We start from the raw sequence: 21,704 nt of genomic DNA on the forward strand, positions 1-21,704 counted from the left end.
TTATATCGTATGCCTTTGTGCGTTTTACCAGGACGTAGAGCGTAAAATTTTATACATTTTGGCATTTAAAACAGAAAAAACAGCAAAAACTGAAATAATGCATTCTGTCAGTATACCCTCGCTATTTATGTTCAATTCTTTAGTAATAGAATTCTCTCGGTTTAGAGCTGATGAATAAATCAAGCTCTTATCGGATATCATTTCAGATAGGTAAGCAATGATTGTAATCATTTTTGTTTTTGTTTTTAATTACCGACATAGGAAAGTAGTCGAAATTAAAATGTATATTTTGAAATTCGGCGAAACGTAATATATAATTAATTAAAAACACTGCACGGTTATGTACCTAAGTAATATAATTATTTTGAAATTTTTAACGCGCAAGTAATTATGTATGCCAAATTATTACCTGCAACAGTCCAGCAAAAAATAATGAGTATATACATTGTAATATTACGAAATTTGAATTTGTTATTTGAAGTATTTTGTGGCCGCGCGGCTTAAGTGTTGGACTATAACGCTGTGGGTCCCAGGTTCGAATCCTGGGTCTGGTAAGTACACATATTGTTTTTCAATTTGTGTGTGAGTCAGGGTATGGATCTAATAGGTTGAGCAAGTGGCTGACATCCATTTATCGTAAAAAACAAAATCTGTTAATACAATCCTCTACTCTGTGGAGGCCCATATGATCCTATGAGAATCGGGCATGGTCGAAAAAAATGGTGGGTGTCTATACAGCTTTAAACTGTAAATTACAAAATATAATTAAATGGAAATTAGAAGTACCTAACGAAGTATATAAAATGGTGAGTCGAGAAGACTGAAGAAAATAATATGTAGCCACAACTAAAAATGACAATGGTAATGTGGCGATCGATAGTTTCATAAGAACCAAGGAGTGTCAGCAGAATCCATGGCATATGACTCATTCTCAAATTAATATTATTTATTTAAATATAGTTTAGTACGTGCATATATGAATCATACAATCGAATTACCACTTAGTAAGCATTTTTTCACGTCAGCAATATTTATTATGAAATTTTTATTATATTAAAAATGTATTTTTTCACCGAGGACTGAGATACTCAATGTAAGCATTTTCCACCGTGATGGGTTTAATAAAAAGGCTATCACGATGGAACAAATCTCACTACGTATCGTTGCGCCGAAGGTTTTTTTGTGATTTTACCGAGGCTTTAACTGCGACTCGCTGTCATATCGCCTCTTCTCTTCTAGAAGGGGATCCGTCGATCAGGTCCTCACTCATATTCTGTTAAATAACTTTACAATTTTGCCTAGCTCTTCCGTCTTACCCACCGCCAGGACACCCTTCAATTTGTCGATATTCTCATAGATATCTGCAATTCGCAGCTGTACTCTGTGAATTTCATATTTGGGGCATTGCAGTGCTATATGTACGAGTACAATGTCCTCTAAATCATGACATTCATCTCAGAGCTGCAATTCGCTTCTTTCCATGAGGACCTCAAATCTTTTGCCCATGGTGTGCCCTGTTCTTAGCCTCAGTATTAACTTAAGCTCAGCGCCGAAGGTTAAACTATCTCACTCTGCATTGTATCTCAATCGTGTAACTGTCACTCTGTATCATCTTATATTGTCTGTATGTATCTGTGTAAAGTGTATCTGTCAATCTATCAAATAAACTCGCCATCTCCGTCAGCAACTACCAGTCTTCGTACTTCTGTTCATTCCTCATCATCATCAAAGTAAAATTCTATGTAATTACAGTCTACTTTATGGAGTGAAGGTGTGGACACACAAAAATAACGCTCAGAAAAGGAATGAGGGTGTATAGATGCACGATAAGTATCAGCAGGGAAAACTGAGTTGTGAATATTGACGTGACATACTTAATTAAGTAAACACAAGAAAGTACAAATACTTTAGAGATATAAACTTCTGTATGTTATCATTAAAGAGACGATTTCTGCTAACCGCAACTTTGTCAAAAGGAGAACGTCCTGGCTCAGTTTGAGGTCTGGATTCATATATTTTTTATTAACATGGAAAGAAATTTGTATGTCATGCTGAGATAGTGTATGTTTACCAAAGGTATTATCAACGTTGTTGATAATACATAAAGGTTTATATAATACAGCTAGTCGTTGATATTTGCGTATTTATACGATATTGTGAATATTTTAAATGCTTGATGGGCAACAATGACGTCTATGTTGTAGTTTGTGAGAATACTCGCAAGTTATAACTGATAGATGTTTTTACGTTTACTATGTTTGTATATTATATATTGTATACATTATATTTATTCTTTTATTCGCTAAACAGCCGATAAATGGTGTAATTACAATTATTCGTAACCTTTCATGCATCTTGGCCTTAGTCTTTTAACATTTTCCGTGTGACAGTGCAATACATTATTTATTGCTCCGGCAATAATAGCAGGGCTATAAAATTATTCTACAGTGTTTGAAGTCAAAATGTCATAAAACAATGCGCTTGTGAATATTGTTATTTTTATCTATCGATTACAATAATTTTATTATTACTATTAGAGTGGTCATAATTTAACGCATGAGTGCTATTGTCACGTCAATCAAAAACAACAAGTCGTAATAATTATTTGCAATATCGATTGAAAAACATGTCATTACTTTAATATGAAAAATTGTCATCAACGTTATTTTTAACAAAAATTGTTTAATTCAATTATTAAACTAAGCTTTGAAGAGATCCTGATGCCATATTATTAATCAATATTTAGCGCCACTAATGTAAGGAAGCTTACAAACAGGAGTGAGCATGAGTTTTTATACGCTAAATATAGTTATGTAAATAATTTATCTTTACAATTAAACAAATATTTTTCAGATTTGTCAACCAGTTCTAACTTGGCGTGAGGCACAAGACGTGTCGATTGAAATGAGGGAAATGGCGAGACATAATTGTTAAATAAAAAAAATGAACCTTTAGATAATATTCAGGTAAATACAGAGCTCAAAGTATTGCTAAGTTAAGGTAGGCTATAAATTTGTAAATAATTGGCTTGTAAGTAAGGAGTCTTCATCACTGCTGAATGGGTTAGGAGGTTAGGTGGTTAGGTCATGTGCACCATAATATAATCCGGCAAATAGAATATAGTTTAGGAATCCAATAAGATATAAAATAAGAGGTAGGCCAAAAACTATCTGTCTTAATAGAGCAACTAATTTATACTTCAAAGCTAGGATATTACACTGAAAAGCTGTCACTATGGATTAAGGCATTTGTTGAAGAAAGCCAGGATGCCCAAGAACTACACGGAGTTGTCGCGCTTTTGATGATGGTTTTGTATAATTTAGCAATAATTATTGTTTATTTATTTCCGTGTTAGTTATACATTTATTAATAAAAGAATTCGTATGTATCAGTGGATTGCGTTTAGTATTCCACATTACAGAGGTGACCGAACCCAATAATAAGCGCAGTGGTAAAAAAAACATAAAAAGTGCAACGAACCACTCGCTATGCCACTGAGAATACTCGAATCCGCGTGAGACATGCTATAGTAGAAATAATATGCTGGTAAGTAGCGAATTCTTTGGGTATTGAAGATGAATTAATTGGTTAGAATTATTACTTTTCGTCATGATCAATCCATAAATCAACTTTTTAATCTGGTATACGTTATGATATGTTTATATATGGTTACATGTAAGTTGTACGTATGCAGTTCATTGTTAGACACTTATAAGTGGGCCACAGTACGTGAAACATGGGTTCGTATAACATTTTATCAAATGACGAGTTCGTCGTTGAACATTTCACCGTGGAATACATTTGTACGTATCTTACACAATGCGACGATAGTTTGCAAATAGCACTGTTCCAATTAGATTAACCCTAACCCAACCTAACCTTGTAAAGACATCTCCACATATTGTACCATACGTACAAATATACACCACGGTAAAATGTTCAACGAAGAACTCGTCATTTGATTAAATGTTACACGAACTCGTGTTTCACGTACTGCGGCGCACGAATAAGTATCCTGCGGTGAACTGTTTACGTACAAATTTCCGGATACGGTTTATATATGCATTTATAATAATTCATTCTTTCAATTAATTAGTGGAGAGTGTATTACATTATAATATTATTGTAGTCATGGCTCCCACAAGGTTGAGGGGGCTTACAGGACTCTAGCCTAGGGAACCAGGATTTGAGGTTTGAGTCGACCAGTTATGAGAGAAAAATACACACCAAAAATTTACTCTAATAACAAAAAAAGTCGTCTAGGGTGCCATTTTCTTAGAGAATATTAACATTTATATATATTATGGTTATGCGATGCAATAATTTGATGTGATGTGATGATTAATAATATAATTAAATGATAAGTAAGACGAATAAGTGTGTTTCTTGACTTGGCTATTTATTTTATTTAATCTGACAAAGGCATATCATAGTAACCACAAAAGGAGGTCGCGATCAGTGCTTCATAATAAATGATAATGAGTGCCGAAACTCAATAAATCAACTGTTTTTTTTTTAAATCGCCAAAAATATACGGAATAATGTTAACTCTGGAGTTCTGCGGAAACCATTTGAGGAACACTAGACCATGTCGAAAATCATACTGCCCTCATCTTATCGATAGGTAGGGGGACCCGCTTCGGCATGTAGGGGACATGATTGTACTTAAGTATATAATAGACAAATACCGTTAAAGATAGCATATTAATAACAAAAACGTATTTTTTTTCTTTCATGGTGTTAACAATTCATGGTGATTTCCGCTATTTTATTACTAGTTGAAAATGTCTATGTGAGGTGGAAGAAACTAGTCCAGTTCATTTTTATTAAAAGTGGAATAATTAGTACTATAAAAGTTACTATAATGCGTTTTAATTAAATTAATAATAAAAGCGTACGTGACCTCCATGCACGGCGGAAGTAGAATTATTTAAAATTAATAATTAAAATTAACAATTTGAGACGTGTTATACATAATAAGACGATAATAATTACGTCTTAAAGGTATCTACTTTATATTAAAAAAAAAAACGTTTAAATTGGTTTGGTGCTTATTTTGAGCTTTTGAATATACAACTAAATGGTTTGATTTATTTTACATTATTTGGATTGATGTAAATAATACAAAATAACGAAACATAAACATGTACATGTAAATTGTACATAAAAAAATTTACCGTGACTGCTCTCCATGAGCTTTCTTATCGGAAAGAGATGACCGTAGTCTATACGGTTTCCAATTTTATTAGATTCAATTTGAACATTAATTCAATTTTTATAGCTGATTTTGGCAAAATTCATGAATTCAAGAATGTAAAACTAACCTAACTTAACAAATAATCCAGTATATCGGCCATTTTCAAAATTTGTTTGCTGCTGGCTTCCTGTAAAGTGCAAACTGACAAGAATCGTGTTTTATTTAGACATGAATTTTATATCAGTGCTTACTATGGACCCAAAGAGGTTGGGCAGTCTTTTATTTACGGCCATATTATATTTCCGATACAAAATTTCACGGTGAAGTGTGATACGGCTAACTGCATGGATATAAGTTTCCGGACACGGTCTTATCCTAATAAGATCGTTTATGGACCTCCACAGGGTAGAGGTTTGTATTGACAGATTTTATTTTTACGATAAATGGATGTTAGCCACTTGCTCAAACTATTTAGTCTATACTCATACACAAATTGAAAAACAATGTATTGTGAACTTTTTCAGACCAAGGATTCGAAGTTGGGACCCACGACGTAATAGACTGACGCTTAAACCGCGCGGCCACCGTGGTTGTAAATAATACGAAAGAATAATTCGACTTAAAATTCGGAGAATGTCAAAGTGAAAGATCACAGAACTACCTGGTTTTTACGCTGCAGCCATGTCTATAAAAAAGGAATGCGCATAATATCACTCACACGACAGGTGTACTTTATAAAAATTAACACGGTTATGTGTTTTCAATCTAAAATCTGCCGTGCATTTATGTACATACTTACAAACGTACTTTTTCAGATGTAAAATGCGGGAAATAAAAATGTTAAATCGGGAATTAAATGTACTAAAATAAGATGGGACTACAGAAACTGCGCACACATGGTGAGAAAACGTGAATTGCGAGTAGGATTGAAAAATATTAAAACATTAAATGAAGTTTTATAAAACGTACCTACATTACTTTGTTGTTCTAAATACAAAAAATACAGCATTATTACACTTTGCTTTATTGTTTATAATAACTGAAGAATCCAGTATCTATAAATTATCATATATACGTCTCATAAGCAAAGGCGTAGATATAATATATGTTTTAGCCCGCAGAGTAATAACTATTATTTTTATCTCAATTAATTTACCAAGGCTATTAAATAAAAATCATTATTTTTAAAGCTTGGATATGTATGTATGTCAATGACAAATATTTGCACAAAAAACTTAGTGAATTTAATACAGATGATGTTTTTGGCTATAAGTCAAACAAAGCGAAAAAGTTTGTAGGTAGGTATGCTTTAAAAGTACACTAAATTCGATTATATGACCTTCAAGAGCCTACAGATTTTCACTGACCTCATTGATTTTAAAATCTCACTTGAAACTATCTGAATATAAGTATATATTTTATCAGTGACGATGAGTGGAGGTAGGCTGTTAAGATCTGAAATAAAATATAGTGTACCTACACTTAGCTTTGTCAGTCATACGTGTTTGTTTTCATTGAACTAAGATTGCAAGTTGTAGATAGTATTGGTTTGTTTTTTTTTTAAATTAAACCCTGCGTAAATCATGTCATAATAGAATATAATAGTCAAAAAATTAAAAAATACATCATATTTATTAGATATTTTATATATAAAACAATATTTTTATCTGTTATGGTTTGGTTTAGGCATGGCTTAATGAATCACCAATCAACGGAAACAAATAAGTATGACTGAAAAAGTGTGCACTATTTTTGTCGGATCGCCCATAACATACCTAAACTATATTATGTTTGGTTTTGGCATGGTTTAATTAAATTTTAGAAACTAACCAGCACCATCTGAAGTTAGTATTCTTAGTTCAATAAAAACAAATAAGTATGACTGACAAAATTTAGTGTGCACTATTTAAGTCGAATCTTAATAGCCTACCTCCACCCCACGCCACTGGTAGATGTGACAGATCAATATTCATAATATGTGCATATTATATTATTTCCTCATCACATGCGTATAACATTTTTTTCGACATTCATTAAACAGCTGATCTACAACTAAGTGGCCATTAGGAGTATAACATTCTAAATATCTCTTAAAACTCTGTAAACTCAGTCAAAGCACACTTAAGTGAGTGGCGAACTTTGTATTGGGTATCTGCTCTTGAGATATTCCCAGGCATAAAAAATGCTGATGCTTCACATCAAACATAAGGCCTCGTATACGCTAGATTAAGACTGAATATGGTGAGGGGCGGTTAGTTTGAAGTGACCTATATTTGAGTTGTCAACCTTAAAATTTTCATTTTTTCTAATGTCTCAATGTTTCTTGGAACCGGCCGAAACTCAGGACAGGTTTTGGTTCTGATGGTGGATATAAAATACATTTAAAATCGTTTTTATGTAAACCAATTAATTAGTATACCAAGTAGAAATCGTATTTGAAAATCGTCATGAAAATTAAAAAGAGATTTTATTGAGTAACTAGAGTATTTTGTTTATACTGACAAGTGAAGCAACCGTCAAAAAGTATTTCAATAATATTTATAATAATATTCAGTTTACGAAATAACACCAAAATTCCGGCTGTGTATACTTATATTAAAATTATATGTCAGTGCAGGCTAACGAAATAACTATTTGCTCTAGGAATTATTATGAAAACATTGCACAAATTGGCAGGTGTACACAGTTTGAAAAAAACCAATATTTGTCCGAGTGAAACATAGAATTTTGTCAAGTTTACCGATCCGTTACATAATTTTTATGATGAAGTTTTTTACCACTGTATCAATATTACTATTTTTTTCTTATAATGATAATAAAATGAATTATTGGCAAGTCATTGATGAGTAAAAGGTCTTGATGACGTCCGAAAACAAGATGCTTGAGAAGCATCATACAATTTTCAGAAAAATGGTGTAGCGTATGAGTGTAGCGGCGTGACTTTGAAAAGAGACTCATCATTGACTGGACGCCGCAAGCGCTATGTAGACGGATTAGGATTTAACTATAATATTATTTACGTAATTTTTATCTCTCACAGTCTTACAGCCAGTCAGCTTAGTCTGATTAGCTCTGACCCTTTTGATCATACTAGTCCTCTATTTTGAAACTAATCACCTTACACTATCGAGAGTCGTTTCTAGTGATAAGTGTAGTTTCGAGTTATCAAATGTGATAACTGCCTGAACTGAACTTGAGCTCGAGCAAGTCATCTTATATTGTTAATCTGTTTTCATGTATCGTTTGAAGTATTCTCTGTTATTTTTGATTAAATCTTTGTGAACTCTGAATAAATACTAAATCGAAAGTGTTTATGTTGTTATAAAAAAAAAAAAAATTTTATGAGAGGAGATTTCTAGCAGTAAAACGAATAGACTAAAATTAATATGGCTTAATCAAAGTGGGACTATCCAAATATGAATTACTTAGCAATTCTATTATAAAGTCACCTAGTTTTTTCCTAGTTACTGGCCATCAAAAATTATCATAGCATTTGATGATTTTATACGAAATTAAACAACTCTGTATGTCTTAAACCCTTTCCTCATATTAATCTAGATTCGGAGCACATCTTTTGTAATTGTCTTAAAAACCTTATAATTACTGTGAGCATTTAGGTCTTATTTCTTCAGATAAAAATATCAGAAACTTCTGTTTACAATCTGTAACAGTGCCAAATAGAGGTCAGTTAGATAATGTTGTTTTTATTGTGAATTTTTGTTTGGTTATTTGTTTATGATATAAGTGTATTTAGGTTCATTATTAAAGGTTTTTTGTCTGTTGTATGATAGAAATTTTTGAATTACTATCAATAAACTAAAATAAAATACTTATTCTATTGTTCAATAGGTCGCAGATTTGAAATCTGGGACTGCATTAAATTTTAATTCTAACCGACGAATGGGTGAGTTAAATGAATAGATAGCAAAATTGTTAAAAAGATAGAAACGTCTACATAAAGCAGCCAAGTTCTACACGAAATCGTAATGGAGTATTTAATTAGCAGAGAATTTGCCTCCAAAGCCATGGAAAATGTATTCGAATAATTTACAAGTTTCTTTGCAATGTGTGTTTGTTTCAGAGTAAAGACGTAATCGGTTGAGTAAATAACTAATAACTATTTATTTTTAAAAGTTGAAATAACCTTCAGTTTATGAAAACACATACGATAAATTGACCCTATATTTCTTCAAATAACTAGATCACTTTGATTTTGAAATTGTTGGGAAATTGAATTTTAAAATGAGTAAGGTGCATATAAATGGAATTAATTTTCATATCACTTTACCATGTCAATATTAAGATATGTTATAAATATCAAAAAATAGGCAATGACTAGATATTTTAAAATAGTTATCAGTAGATACTTAGTTATAGAACTTATGAAGCAGGGTTAAACATATACCTACATATTTATTTATTTATTTATTTATTTTAGAGGCTTATATGAATGGTTCCCACTATATTATATCCTACTTAGAGAATTAAATATTATTAAGTATTACATTTATTTAGTGATAATCTCAAAAATAGTTTAAATCGAACTAACCTAACTTATACAAACTTAAACATTGTATCATTTTAAATATAAAATATTGAAAATCATTATGGCATAGAGAGAGATGTACTTAACGCAAAATAAGTATAGATAGAAAAAGATTCTCTTGACTTTAAATAGTGAGAAATTGATTTTAGTTTTGGGAAGTTCGAGAATTATTGCTAATGACAAATATTAAAGTTCCTCGGCAATTTACTATAGAAAGTAAGTAGATGACATCGTAGAAAGAAAAATTTATTTTGCATTATTAAAAACCACTTTCATTATAATTATTAATGTTGAAATAAGTATAATTAATTTTACATTACGTGAAGACATAGTAGTACGTAGATATTCTGCTAAGTTATATAATTAACATTCAACAAATGAGTATAGCCGAGTTATATTTGAAAATGGAATGGATTATTGATTGGTTCACCTAGAAAACATTATAACCAAAAAAATGGCCCTAATTGACTTTTCAGCGGATTAAACGTTTTTCTAGTTAATTACATTATTTAATTAATTATATTATTAACTTAATTATATTCCTTATGCTATGTCAGAAGACTTTTTCACATAAATAATTGAATGTTTATAAACAAATAAAAAATCAGTAATCGCTAATCTTGAGAAAATTTTACCAATACCATTAATTTTTTTCTTATTATTTTTAGATAACGTAAATCTTTGGTAAGCATTCATTTACAAATCCACTTCTGGATAAAGTATACTACCATAGTATAAAATGGCCTTATTTTTATTAAATTACTGTGAACTCATTAAGTTCTCATATCAATAATAACATACAATAGAATAGCTTATTATCACATACGCAGTACTCACATGATTAATTATTATTTTTATAAGTTAAGATTAACTGCAATATTTAACTGAACAACAATCTAGTAACACGTGAAGACGTAATATTGTTATATAAGCAATTGCACCCAACTGCATATAATGAAATTTTTAATTGCAATTTCACACACATTATTTGTAATAATTAATAACAATGCAAGTAGAATAAATGAACGTAATTAATAACAATACCTAAGTGACTTCTGAGTAAACTATTTTTTTATTTCAATGGATAGTTCACAAGATTTGAGAATGTAATATTCTTCTTCTATATATTCTTATAAAGATAAGTACCTATTATTAGGACCTTGACGTAAACCGCAAAAGATTATTCTCAAAATGAATGCAATTACGTATACATACTGTACTATTAGTTAACGTCGTTATATTTATATAAGACAAACGTAACTCAATTAGTAAAGCACATTTCCATAAATCCAGTGGATGCGGGTTTGAGTACTACCTGACATCGTACTTTTTCAAAGAGGTATCTGAAGAAATATCTGAGGTGTTTTCAAATTATTAATTACATAAGTAATTGTTTGTATAAAATGGAATGGCAATGAGTTGGCGTTGCAATTCAAGTAATACTCCATTAAATTATATGACATACTAAGAGATGATTGGTATACAGAACTATTTGCCACGTCTGATGAATATTATAAAATTGTTTACATGAATGTTTGACTCTTTACTCAATGAAATAACATATTGTGTGGGTACTAGTTGTAAAGTCTATGTTATTTCCATAAACTTTTATATATTATGAGATTTTCACAAAAACCTCATTCAACTACTTAATCTGCAAATCAACTAACTGCACTTTTGACTAAAAATGAGATTTTTGTTATAAAGCATGTTTTCTATGCTCCCACAAAATTTCAAACTCCTAAAACTATAATTAAATGTATTATCGTTCTTCACACAAAATAGCTAACTGCAGGTGCCAAATTTTTAATATCATAAATGAAACAACTCCGCTCTTTATATAAGTGTTATTTATAATATAAAAGGGAAGATAAAATATTGTATTAATTCATTGTACAACTTATTTGTAAAAAAAAAATATTTTCAAAATGTTTTCAATATTTTTGGAATTATTGTTAAATTCCGTTTGATTATATTACATATAACGTTTTTCCTTCTTCCTGAACAATTTTCCCAAATGGATATAGCCTAATTAAAACTATTGCATAGTTTAACGGTGTAAAGTATTATTATTTAGTAATAATAAGTAAACAAAAAACTGTTAATATGATAATAAATAATTTGTGACATGCTATGGAAATGTCATTTGAAAGTTTTTTTTAATAATAATAATAATCATTATCAAAACGTTTTATGTTAGTACATAATAATGTTTAAAATAAATACCGCGAATTGAAATTGCACAAACCTGTTGGAATTCGCATTTCGACAGTTTAAATCTGTGAGTTAACGCAATGTTTACATATTTAACTTAAATAACTGTCTATTATATTAACTATAACTATTAACATAACAATGTATTACTTACGAGCACATTGTTATCTTCATCGTTACCATGGTAATGCTATTATTATGAATAAGTGTGAAGTTACTTACATATAATTAAATTAGGTAATTTAATTTAGAGATACCTGTAACTCTATTTGAATTTTCTTTTTGTTTACTTTTTATAATAGATATAACAGTTAGTTCAATTACTTATCTTATAAATAAACTTTGTATCTATTTACTTTAATATTTAAATTGTTGTTGTTTGAATATAGTAATCTAAAAACAAAACCTGCGCCAAGTGGGATTCGAAGAGACTTAAACTCATTTAAATTTTCGGGTGAGTGCTCTAGCCCATGGTCCCCACAACGGGGGGGCTGACAGGGCTGTAGCCAAGGGGCCCAGGCTCAGGAGAGCCCGGCGTGTTGGGTAGATCAAAAATATGTGAGATAAACACAAATCACGAATTTGCTTTAATAATAAAAAAGTCGCCTGCGGCGCTATTATATGACGTGAGGTTGTGCGGTGCAATTTTTGACTGTTTTGTGTTGATGTATCAAAACTACAAAAAAATCCCTAAAAATACACTGAAAGCCCTTACTTTTACGTCTAACACAATTTTGAAAACGCTTTTGTTGAGCGTCACACTTGCCCTTTAACATTGCGATAGGTAGGTGGGCCGCCAAAGATCCTGGCTGGGGGACCTACTTTAGGATGTGGGGGCCATGCTCTAGCCCAGTGAAAAAATTAAAAAAAAAATCTAATCTTGGCGCCTCTCCCCCTTTATTTCATCAAATAATACAGACACCTTTTAAATAGTCAACAATGTACTAATACAAAAATATAAAAATAAACAAGGTTTTACTATTTATATTATTTTCATTTTTAAATTAATTTGTTTAATTTTAATTTGTTTGTCATGCGATGAATGTACTACACACTACAACAGCACAATCAATTTCAATAGTAGTCAATCCAAATTCATCATCGTTCATTGACAAATGGATTCTATCATGGACCCCACATTCTGAAGCGGGCCCCCAGGCCAGGATCTTTGGCGGGCCTATCTTTCGCTGAGGTTAAGGGCAGTGTGGTGCTCTAAAGTAGTGTTTCCTAAATTATACGCGGGAGTTATCATTCAAGTACCTATAGCAATTATCATAATAGGTATCACATCAAATTACAACGCACAACTATATATTTACATTTTTAATAGTCTTGAAACAAATAAGCGTCGCATGCGACTTTTTTTAAAACTATTAGAGTAAATTTGTGATGTCTGTTATGCCCGGGCCCCCAGGCTCTTTATTAACTATGCATTTGCAAACTGCAAAACTGTGGCTACATTTGTGTTAAACTTTTCGCGCCTCCCAGTTTTGAAATCGCTACTCTAGCCTGTGTGCTACCGATCCGTCTATGATTGAATCAACATATTTATAATCAGTACGTATTTATGTCTTTTTCCCATGTCATGTTGTGAAAGTCTAGAATTTTTTTTCAAGTTCAATAATTATTATCGTAATAAATCAAGTTGGATTTGAATTTACTACTTAAATAGTGCGATTTTGTACAATCATCAATAATAATAATAAACCAATACACTTTTTATTATATTTAATCCCCATCACTAATTAATAACCTCTTGAACTGGCTTCGTCATGACAATTATAATCAATTGACAATGTCCGCGTAATCAAATGAAACCCATCTTGATCACGGTTAAATTGATCGTAAGTGGATAAAAAACAATACTATTTTTCACTATATATTTACAATTAAACTAAAACTCTAGTGTTCTTCGAACTACCTTTAATATGAATTTCTACCTTGAAAAATAATTGATCGCTACCACTATTAATGTGACTAATACATACGTAATTATTATTGTAACATTGATTCTATTGTCTAAATCATCCATAAGTAGAATGTTCAAGTTTGGTATGGGTATATAGTTTTACCAGATTCCATTTAGTAAATCCAAGCGATTGCAACAATAAGTATAGAATATAGTAATTTTCTGTGTTAATGGTAAAGGAAGATAAGACGTATTTAAAAATTAATTAAACAAATGCCCAATTCATAATAATATATTAATATGTATCCATTCAGGAGAATAGGGACAAGTAAAGTTAATTACTTTTACAAGTAACTTTTTAACTTTAAACAATATATTATAAGTTCCCATAGAAAGTTATTCAAAACTCAATACTATTTTTTCTCTTATACAAAGTACTAGTTTTAGACTTATCTGCAATTTCTTTTCATATGCAGAATCATTTTACAACGTTTTTATTAGGTCGTATTCTTATTTGTCCAGTGGTTGTTTATCCAGTACAAATCTTGCAATCGATTTTTAACTAACTTCCCGACTAGCTAGACATTTGAAACTTTTCGATTTATATTAGAACACAATGCCAATGTATTCTTTTAATACTTTTATTCATCTTTAAGTAGAATTGAATTCATTTTCAGTTAGTTCTGTTTTGTTTGAAAAGTTATTTCGGAAGACATCCGTAATCAAATCCACTATTATTGGTTGCTAGGGGTCTGGGGTCCTAGCAACTAAATTATTAATATATACATGCGTTACTATGGAAATAAAAATGACATTTCAGTATTATTTCTATCAAGAACAATTTTGTTTGATCGTTTAAGCTAGTCAAGTCAAGTTTATATGATTCAACAGAAAATTTAAAAACGTTATACTCGTATATAAAAAGTTCTTTTTATCTTGTAAATATTTGTAAATTACGATATTGTTACGGCTTAGTTGTAACAGTTTACATGAAGAAATTATTTTTTTAAATTATTATAGTTAAAACGACAGTTTTGTACATGATTGATCAAAAGCCACAAATAAAATATTAACTACAGTTTAATGAAATAAATAATTTAAAACAATTTAGAACGTATACTTTGTTTTACTATGTACATTTATTATTTAAACAATTAATTATTAATACGTTTTTTTTGTATCTATGATTAAATGAAAATAAATCAACAGACGTACGCTCACAAAGCAGACTACTTATTATAGTACCTTGCTATTTAAAATCAAGTGAAGTAACTGCCTTTCAAAATACAACGCTGTAAGTGTACAATATAATAAGTAAAACGTTATAACATCGATGTAGTTGTATACATTTATTTGCTTTGTATCGGTTCAAGTTTTTGACATGTAAGTCAGTTATTCACTGGAATAAAATATTTTTTATTATAAAATAATATAACAGTTAAAGTTACTTGCGATTCAATGGAACAATATCCACCTTTTAGAACTTGAGGAATGCGACGGGAAATTTAGCACACGTCTTCACTGGTACAAGACTGTTGGCAGACTGAACGTTTAGCACAGAGAGGAGGTGGCAAAACCAACACTGATGACTGAGGACACTCGACTGTGAGTGGGCATGCTGAGGAAACTGCTTTTATGATAACGTCATGGTCTACTGCGCAGGTGCGTTGCATCAAGTGTGCATAATATGAATATGTACACCACGAATGTGGTCTTCTTCGTCAGCTACACGGTGCCCGTGAACAGTTTTGATGAAATCATATTATTTCTTCGAATGAACAATATAATTTTTATCTATTTTATCCAATGTCATAAAAGAATTATTGGTCATTAAGAAGTAAATACTACTTTTTGTAAATGTATAAAAATACATTCTTCAATATATTCTTAAGAAAGGTTGCTACAGCAAAATATTCAATGATCTTTAAGTCCTTTTTGATTGTACGAAGTTAATTTGTAGCTATAATCATTCTCATAATGCTTTGGGATTGATTTTTATGGGCTATACTGAGTAAGAAATGTCTTATAATGGTGATATAAACCTATTTTATATACATTTTGGCGGTCTTATTGTAAAGGGATAAAAAACAGCCTAGGGGTGATAGGTATAGAGATGAAAATGGTTGGAGGTTGCTCAGATGAATAGATGAGCGAGTGCTTATTGCTATGTAACGGTGTACAGTTGGTACAAGAGTAAATGATACAGGAGAGATGCTAGCGGTCCGAAGCTCGGTGGAAGTGGGTAGTGTGCGGTGTCATACTGACACTGAAAATGATCTTAGGTACTGGACGGACTGCGATCACCCATCAACTACGAAAATTGCGACAGTCATCATTGATGTGGTCTCCAGTTGGACCGCCGCATCATTGCAACTTCGAGGTGTTTTAATGACAGTTGACTGTTATTTAAGTATCTCACACCTGTAGAATATGCTGATCGTAGATGCAGCGGTTGTGCGGTAGTTGAATGACTTGCTGATTTGTATGTTGTCGTGGTTGTTACCCGCTACACATTTAATAATTTGTCACTAATTACCCCGCTCTGCACCATATCTCAGGTATATCCAACGTGTCGATAGCGGGATGACTTTTATAGGTACTAACTACTATGGGCGTGAACATTCAGTTGTAATAATATAAAATGATTTCATTGAGATTTTAAACGGAAGAGCTAACTATTCCAAAATTTACTTCCTCAATCGGTTAACGTCAAATTCATTTCCAAATTAACGATTAGGAAGCCCGCGTGACATCATACTACTTGGTTTGTATTGAATCACTTACAGCCTGCCGCAGAAGTGAAAGGGAGAAAATATGTAAATCTCCGTGCTTTAACCTGATACGTAGTTTACCCTTCCCGTCGCGCAGTAATCCCTTTGTACATTACTATTATAGTTTGACAATAAGCATAATGAGTGCGGAAAAGAAGACCAAAACTTCATTCAAAAAATTCTAAATCATTTTCACAATGAATGAGTAAATTAATATTTTTTGTAATGGTGAATGACAATAGTGTCGTTAAATTTGTGACATCTCAGTGTACTCAGCTAAATATAATACTTTTGTGCAAGTTGAAAAATGAGAGTGGGAGATTTTCTGTTTGATCGCTGCCAGATTTGATACGAAAAAGTAGACCAGAGCCTATTTGAAAATGGACGTGCCTGGTCTAATAGTAGATATTATTTTGTACCGCACATTCCATGATACTAATGAAATCATTTAAAATGTTTTTTTTTTAAATTTTAATTTAGTTCATTAATAGCATTATTAGAAACACGTCGAGTAACTTGATTTTTTCAAGAATTCTATGATTTTACTGTACAAAGACTTGTGAGTAACATTAATATAAATTTTCCTAATTAATTTATCTATTTTTATTAGGACGCCCCGAAGTTATTTGGTTACATGTTGTACGTATGCAGTTCATCGTGGGACACTTATTCGTGCGCCGCAGTACGTAAAACATGAGTTTGTATAACATTTTATCAAATGACGAGTTCTTCGTTGAACATTTCACCGTGGAATACATTTGTACGTATCTTACAAAATGCGGCAATAGTTTGAAAATAGTACTGTTCCAATTAGATTAACCCTAATCTAACATAACCTAACCTTACCTAATCCTCCACGGTGAAATGTTCAACAAAAAACTCGTCATTTGATTAAAAGTTACACGAACTCATGTTTCACGTACTGCGGCGCATGAATAAGTGTCCTGCGGTGAACTGTTTACGTACAAATTTCCGGATACAAAGTTATTAAGGGCGCGACGCCTCCCCAAAAAGTGAGGCCCGATTGGGATCATACGGTCCAATATTAAGACTGGGTCTGACTTTGACACGTTTCGGCGTAAATGTACAAAGTGATATTTTTAGACCATACCAGATGGTTGGTTGAAGTCATCAAATCTGCTCGTGTGATTTGGGCATCAATCTAAACGTCTGGTTTTAAAATCTATTGTCATACGATACATTTTTATAGAACACCCGGTATAGCGTACGAAACGCCAGTTAAACGTAAAATTAGCACCAATAATCATTATAACAAATATTTTAACCAGTTCAAATTTAATCATACTTAGCAACAAAATCCAGTTTATAGTTCAATAATTAACAATTTTTCCAGGTAAGTAGGTAACTTGCATTTTTTTAGTACGGTATAATAATAGTATTAATGATTTACACAATGAAAAAATATATACTCTATTTATAAATTAATAAAAAAGAAAATGGTTCAATGGGTACTATGTTATCATCTTGCTATGCTTACTTAATTTTGTATTGTTAATTGCTATTTAATAATATAAATATATATATTTATTTCTGTCCAGAGTAGCGGAAGCTACACTGAAAGATCTATTCAGGCGACTTGACTGGGAGAATCGTGGAATCGCCATTAAGGGCGAATACCTCAATAACCTACACTTTGCAGACAATATCTTTGTCTTTGCGAATGACCTAAAAGACCTTCAAAATAGGATGCAGGAGCTTGCAAATGAAAACCGCAAAGTAGGTTTAAAGATAAATAAGATAACATGATAAACTGTTTTGCTAAACCAAAAGCGATCCTCATCAATGACACTTAAATCAAGTCAGAAACTACATCTATCTCATGTTATATATGGCGAGATTGCTCCCAGAACCAAACCGGCATGGAGTGCATTTGGGCGCCTGCATAGTATCTTTAATAGTTACCTCATATTGTGATTAACCCTAAAGTGTTAAAGCAAAGTGTGCTACCAACGCTCACGTATACGTGTGAAACTTGAACTCTTAATCTTAATGTAAGAGCGGAAAAAATACGAGTAGTGAAACGTCGCATGGAAAGGTGCATGTTGGGCATAACGCGGAAAGATTAGAAATACACCATTGGATAAGGAAGCAGACAGGAGAACGCGATGTGATGGTAGGTAAGCAGATGAAATGGAAATAGGCTGGTCACTAAACGACCTGTTGAGCATCATAGAGTCCGGTGATTTACGTGGCAACGAAGAACTGGGAACCAAAAAGAGTGGAGATTTTGGTGATGTTTATTGGTATAGGTATATTTATATATATTTACTATGTTCGATCCTAAGAAAGTCATGATATGGGCCTCCATGGAGTGGAGGTTGTATTACCAGATTTTTGTTTTTACGATAAATGGATGTTACTCATTTACCCACAACCTATTAGGTCCATACTCTGTAAAAATACAAATTTAAAAACAACCCCGGGACCCAACACATGACAAAAAGCCAACACGCTACCGGCGATTTTAATTTACAAAATAATAGCTATGTGCCTGTAACCCTTACGCCAAAAAAATGGAGGTAATTTAATCATTATTAGTGTCAGTAACCGCGTTTCTAGATACGCTTTCGAAAACAATGAAAGCGCTATTTATATAGAAGATTTTTTTATATATATATTTGGTATTATAATTAATTGTTAATACCTTGATAGCTAGGTACCTACCTGGTACTTCTCCATGTAGCAGCAAATAGCATTTGTTGTGAAACTTGCTATTCTTCTTGATATATGAAAAAAAATATTACGTATACTTAGTGGAGATTTTAAATTATGGTTTTAATATTCCTCTAAGCTGGCCATGCTACATAATAGAAGGGTTGCAAAAATAAATAATTGGGTTTTCTTCTTAACCGCTCGTTGATGTTTCTAATTCATTACGGAGATGAGTAAAGATTTATAATATTCTCAATAATATATTATTTATTATATTATTATAAATCAAGGTACCTCCATATTTTTTTTCGACCATGTCCGATCCTAATAGGATCATATGGGCCTCCACAGAGTAGAGGTTTGTATTAACAGATTTTGTTTTTTACGGTAAATGGATGTCAGCCACTTGCTCAACCTATCAGGTCCATATCCTGACTCACACACCAATTGAAAAACAATATGTGTACTTTCCAGACCCAGGATTCAAACCTGAGACCCACTGCGTGATAGTCCAATACTTAAGCCGCGCGGCCATCGTGGGTGTCACCTCCATATAGTGCACGCTAAACTTAAACGCGAAAAATCATATGATAACGAGAACACTTTCTGACTAACAAACATCTCCATGATATTTTTTCGCATTTTCGTTGATTTAAATTTTTCAACGCACGTCCAACAGAAGATACAAAGTTTGCGTCTAAATATCGAAGAAACGATAGCATGTGTTTTTATATCTACATTATCCACTATATCGTAATAATTAATGTATGATAATAACAATCTATGTATGTTTGGAACTAAGTGGGTACCGACTATCTACGTATCTACTGATATTTCGTTTTTTGGTGCACTTAGAAATATGATCGATATTGCCGCATTTAGACCAAGCGAGCGAATGTTTGTTCATCCCCCACTCTAGCGAAATTCTTATAATTTCTCAACAAAAAGCATTTACGCCAATAAAATTTCGCTAGAGTGGGGGAAGAACAAACATTTGCTCGCTTGGTCTAAATGCGGCCTAAGATATCTATGCACGAGCCCCTCTATCCGTACCTTATCTGAACATCCCTTACTATTTACCCATTAATCTACTTCATCATTATCATCAGTCGAGGTCAATCTACTGCCGGGTGAAGGCCTCTCCTAGCTCCCGGTACTCTCCTCGGTCTCTAGTTCATCGTTGCTACGTACCTGCATCCACCAAAATTTATGAGTTCGCCTATCCATTGGGTTTTACGGGACCCCTGTAAGCGTTTATTGCCCCTTGTGTACCACCGAATGACGGCATTAATTATCCAGCGATTGTCCACTCCCTGAGTGACATCCAGCCTTAGATTATAGATACATCTAGACGCCACCCATTGCATTGCTGAATGAAGCTGCGTGCCGTGCGTTTGGTTTGTGGGCGAGCGAACGCATTCGTATACAAATTTTTGAGACCATAGACCATTTCGCTAGTGCTCGCGCAAAAGGCTCGCACTAGACACTCAGAATTAAAATATAATTTTCTTTTTTTTTTACGTTATATAGTATTTTTAAGCGGTCAAAATGCAACCATTAGGTAGAGATATCCATAATTTAAGTTGTTTTAAAGAAACGCTAGGTCACTTGATATTAAAATACATAATAATATACAAATAAATTATCACGAACATGTATCAACTTATATATGAAACGTAATACAATCTTCTTGCTTATCAGTACGGCTACCATATTTAATACAACATACAGAACCATCTTTTCTACTTAATTAACTTAAAATATTTACCACTGACTTTATGTTTAACACAAAAATAGCAATTTTAGCAACACGGTTATCGACGCTTAGTTAAGCAATAAGCTAAGATTTGCCGGCGACACCGTAGCAAACCATCTCCCACATCTGTAAACCTGTTATCTTACTCTAGCGCGTGTCGCAGAGATTATAAGGGTGCCGAATACTTTCTCACTCGCATTTATGCATCGTTTTTGTTCAGGCCTTGCATCCAGCCCATTGCCATTTTATCTGCTTAGCGACATCTATCACATTGCATACTTTCGTGGGCTTCCTTATCCATTGGTTCATTTAGTGATTTTTCTACGATCTGCCCAACTTGCACCTCTGCCATTATTCACTTACTCGTAGTGTATGGTTAAAAGTGTGTAATTTTCGAAAGGTTTTATCTTGTTATTTCTTCTCAGTATGTTTCAAAAATATTGTAGATAAACTTTGATAAGATAAGTTTAATCGATAATTTAACATACAAAGACAGACAGAAAACGAACTTGCATCTCTCGGATATCGCGCCCATGCAAATATAACCACTATGCTAAAGGAGTCATACTTAATTGTGATAAATTTCACCTAATGGCTTATAATACTCACAGCAGTGATTTCCAAATTGAGATACTATT

General features: G+C 32.3%; 1 protein-coding gene across 1 annotated transcript in view; it reads right to left on the reverse strand.

Annotated features, from left to right (window-relative positions):
* The window catches only part of LOC147069668 (alpha-tocopherol transfer protein-like), a 43,093-nt gene extending 27,620 nt beyond the window's left edge, over positions 1 to 15,473 (reverse strand). Inside the window, exon 1 of the mRNA XM_085950414.1 lies at positions 15,341 to 15,473. The gene's annotated coding sequence lies outside the window, so the exon portion shown is untranslated. The remainder of the gene's footprint in view (positions 1 to 15,340) is intronic.
* Positions 15,474 to 21,704: the final 6,231 nt, after the last annotated feature.

The sequence above is a fragment of the Rhyacophila brunnea genome, unplaced genomic scaffold, assembly GCF_057557595.1.
Source record: "Rhyacophila brunnea isolate RB1 unplaced genomic scaffold, BYU_Rbru_1.0 scaffold_23, whole genome shotgun sequence".
In the NCBI taxonomy this organism is placed as follows: Eukaryota; Metazoa; Arthropoda; class Insecta; order Trichoptera; family Rhyacophilidae; genus Rhyacophila; species Rhyacophila brunnea.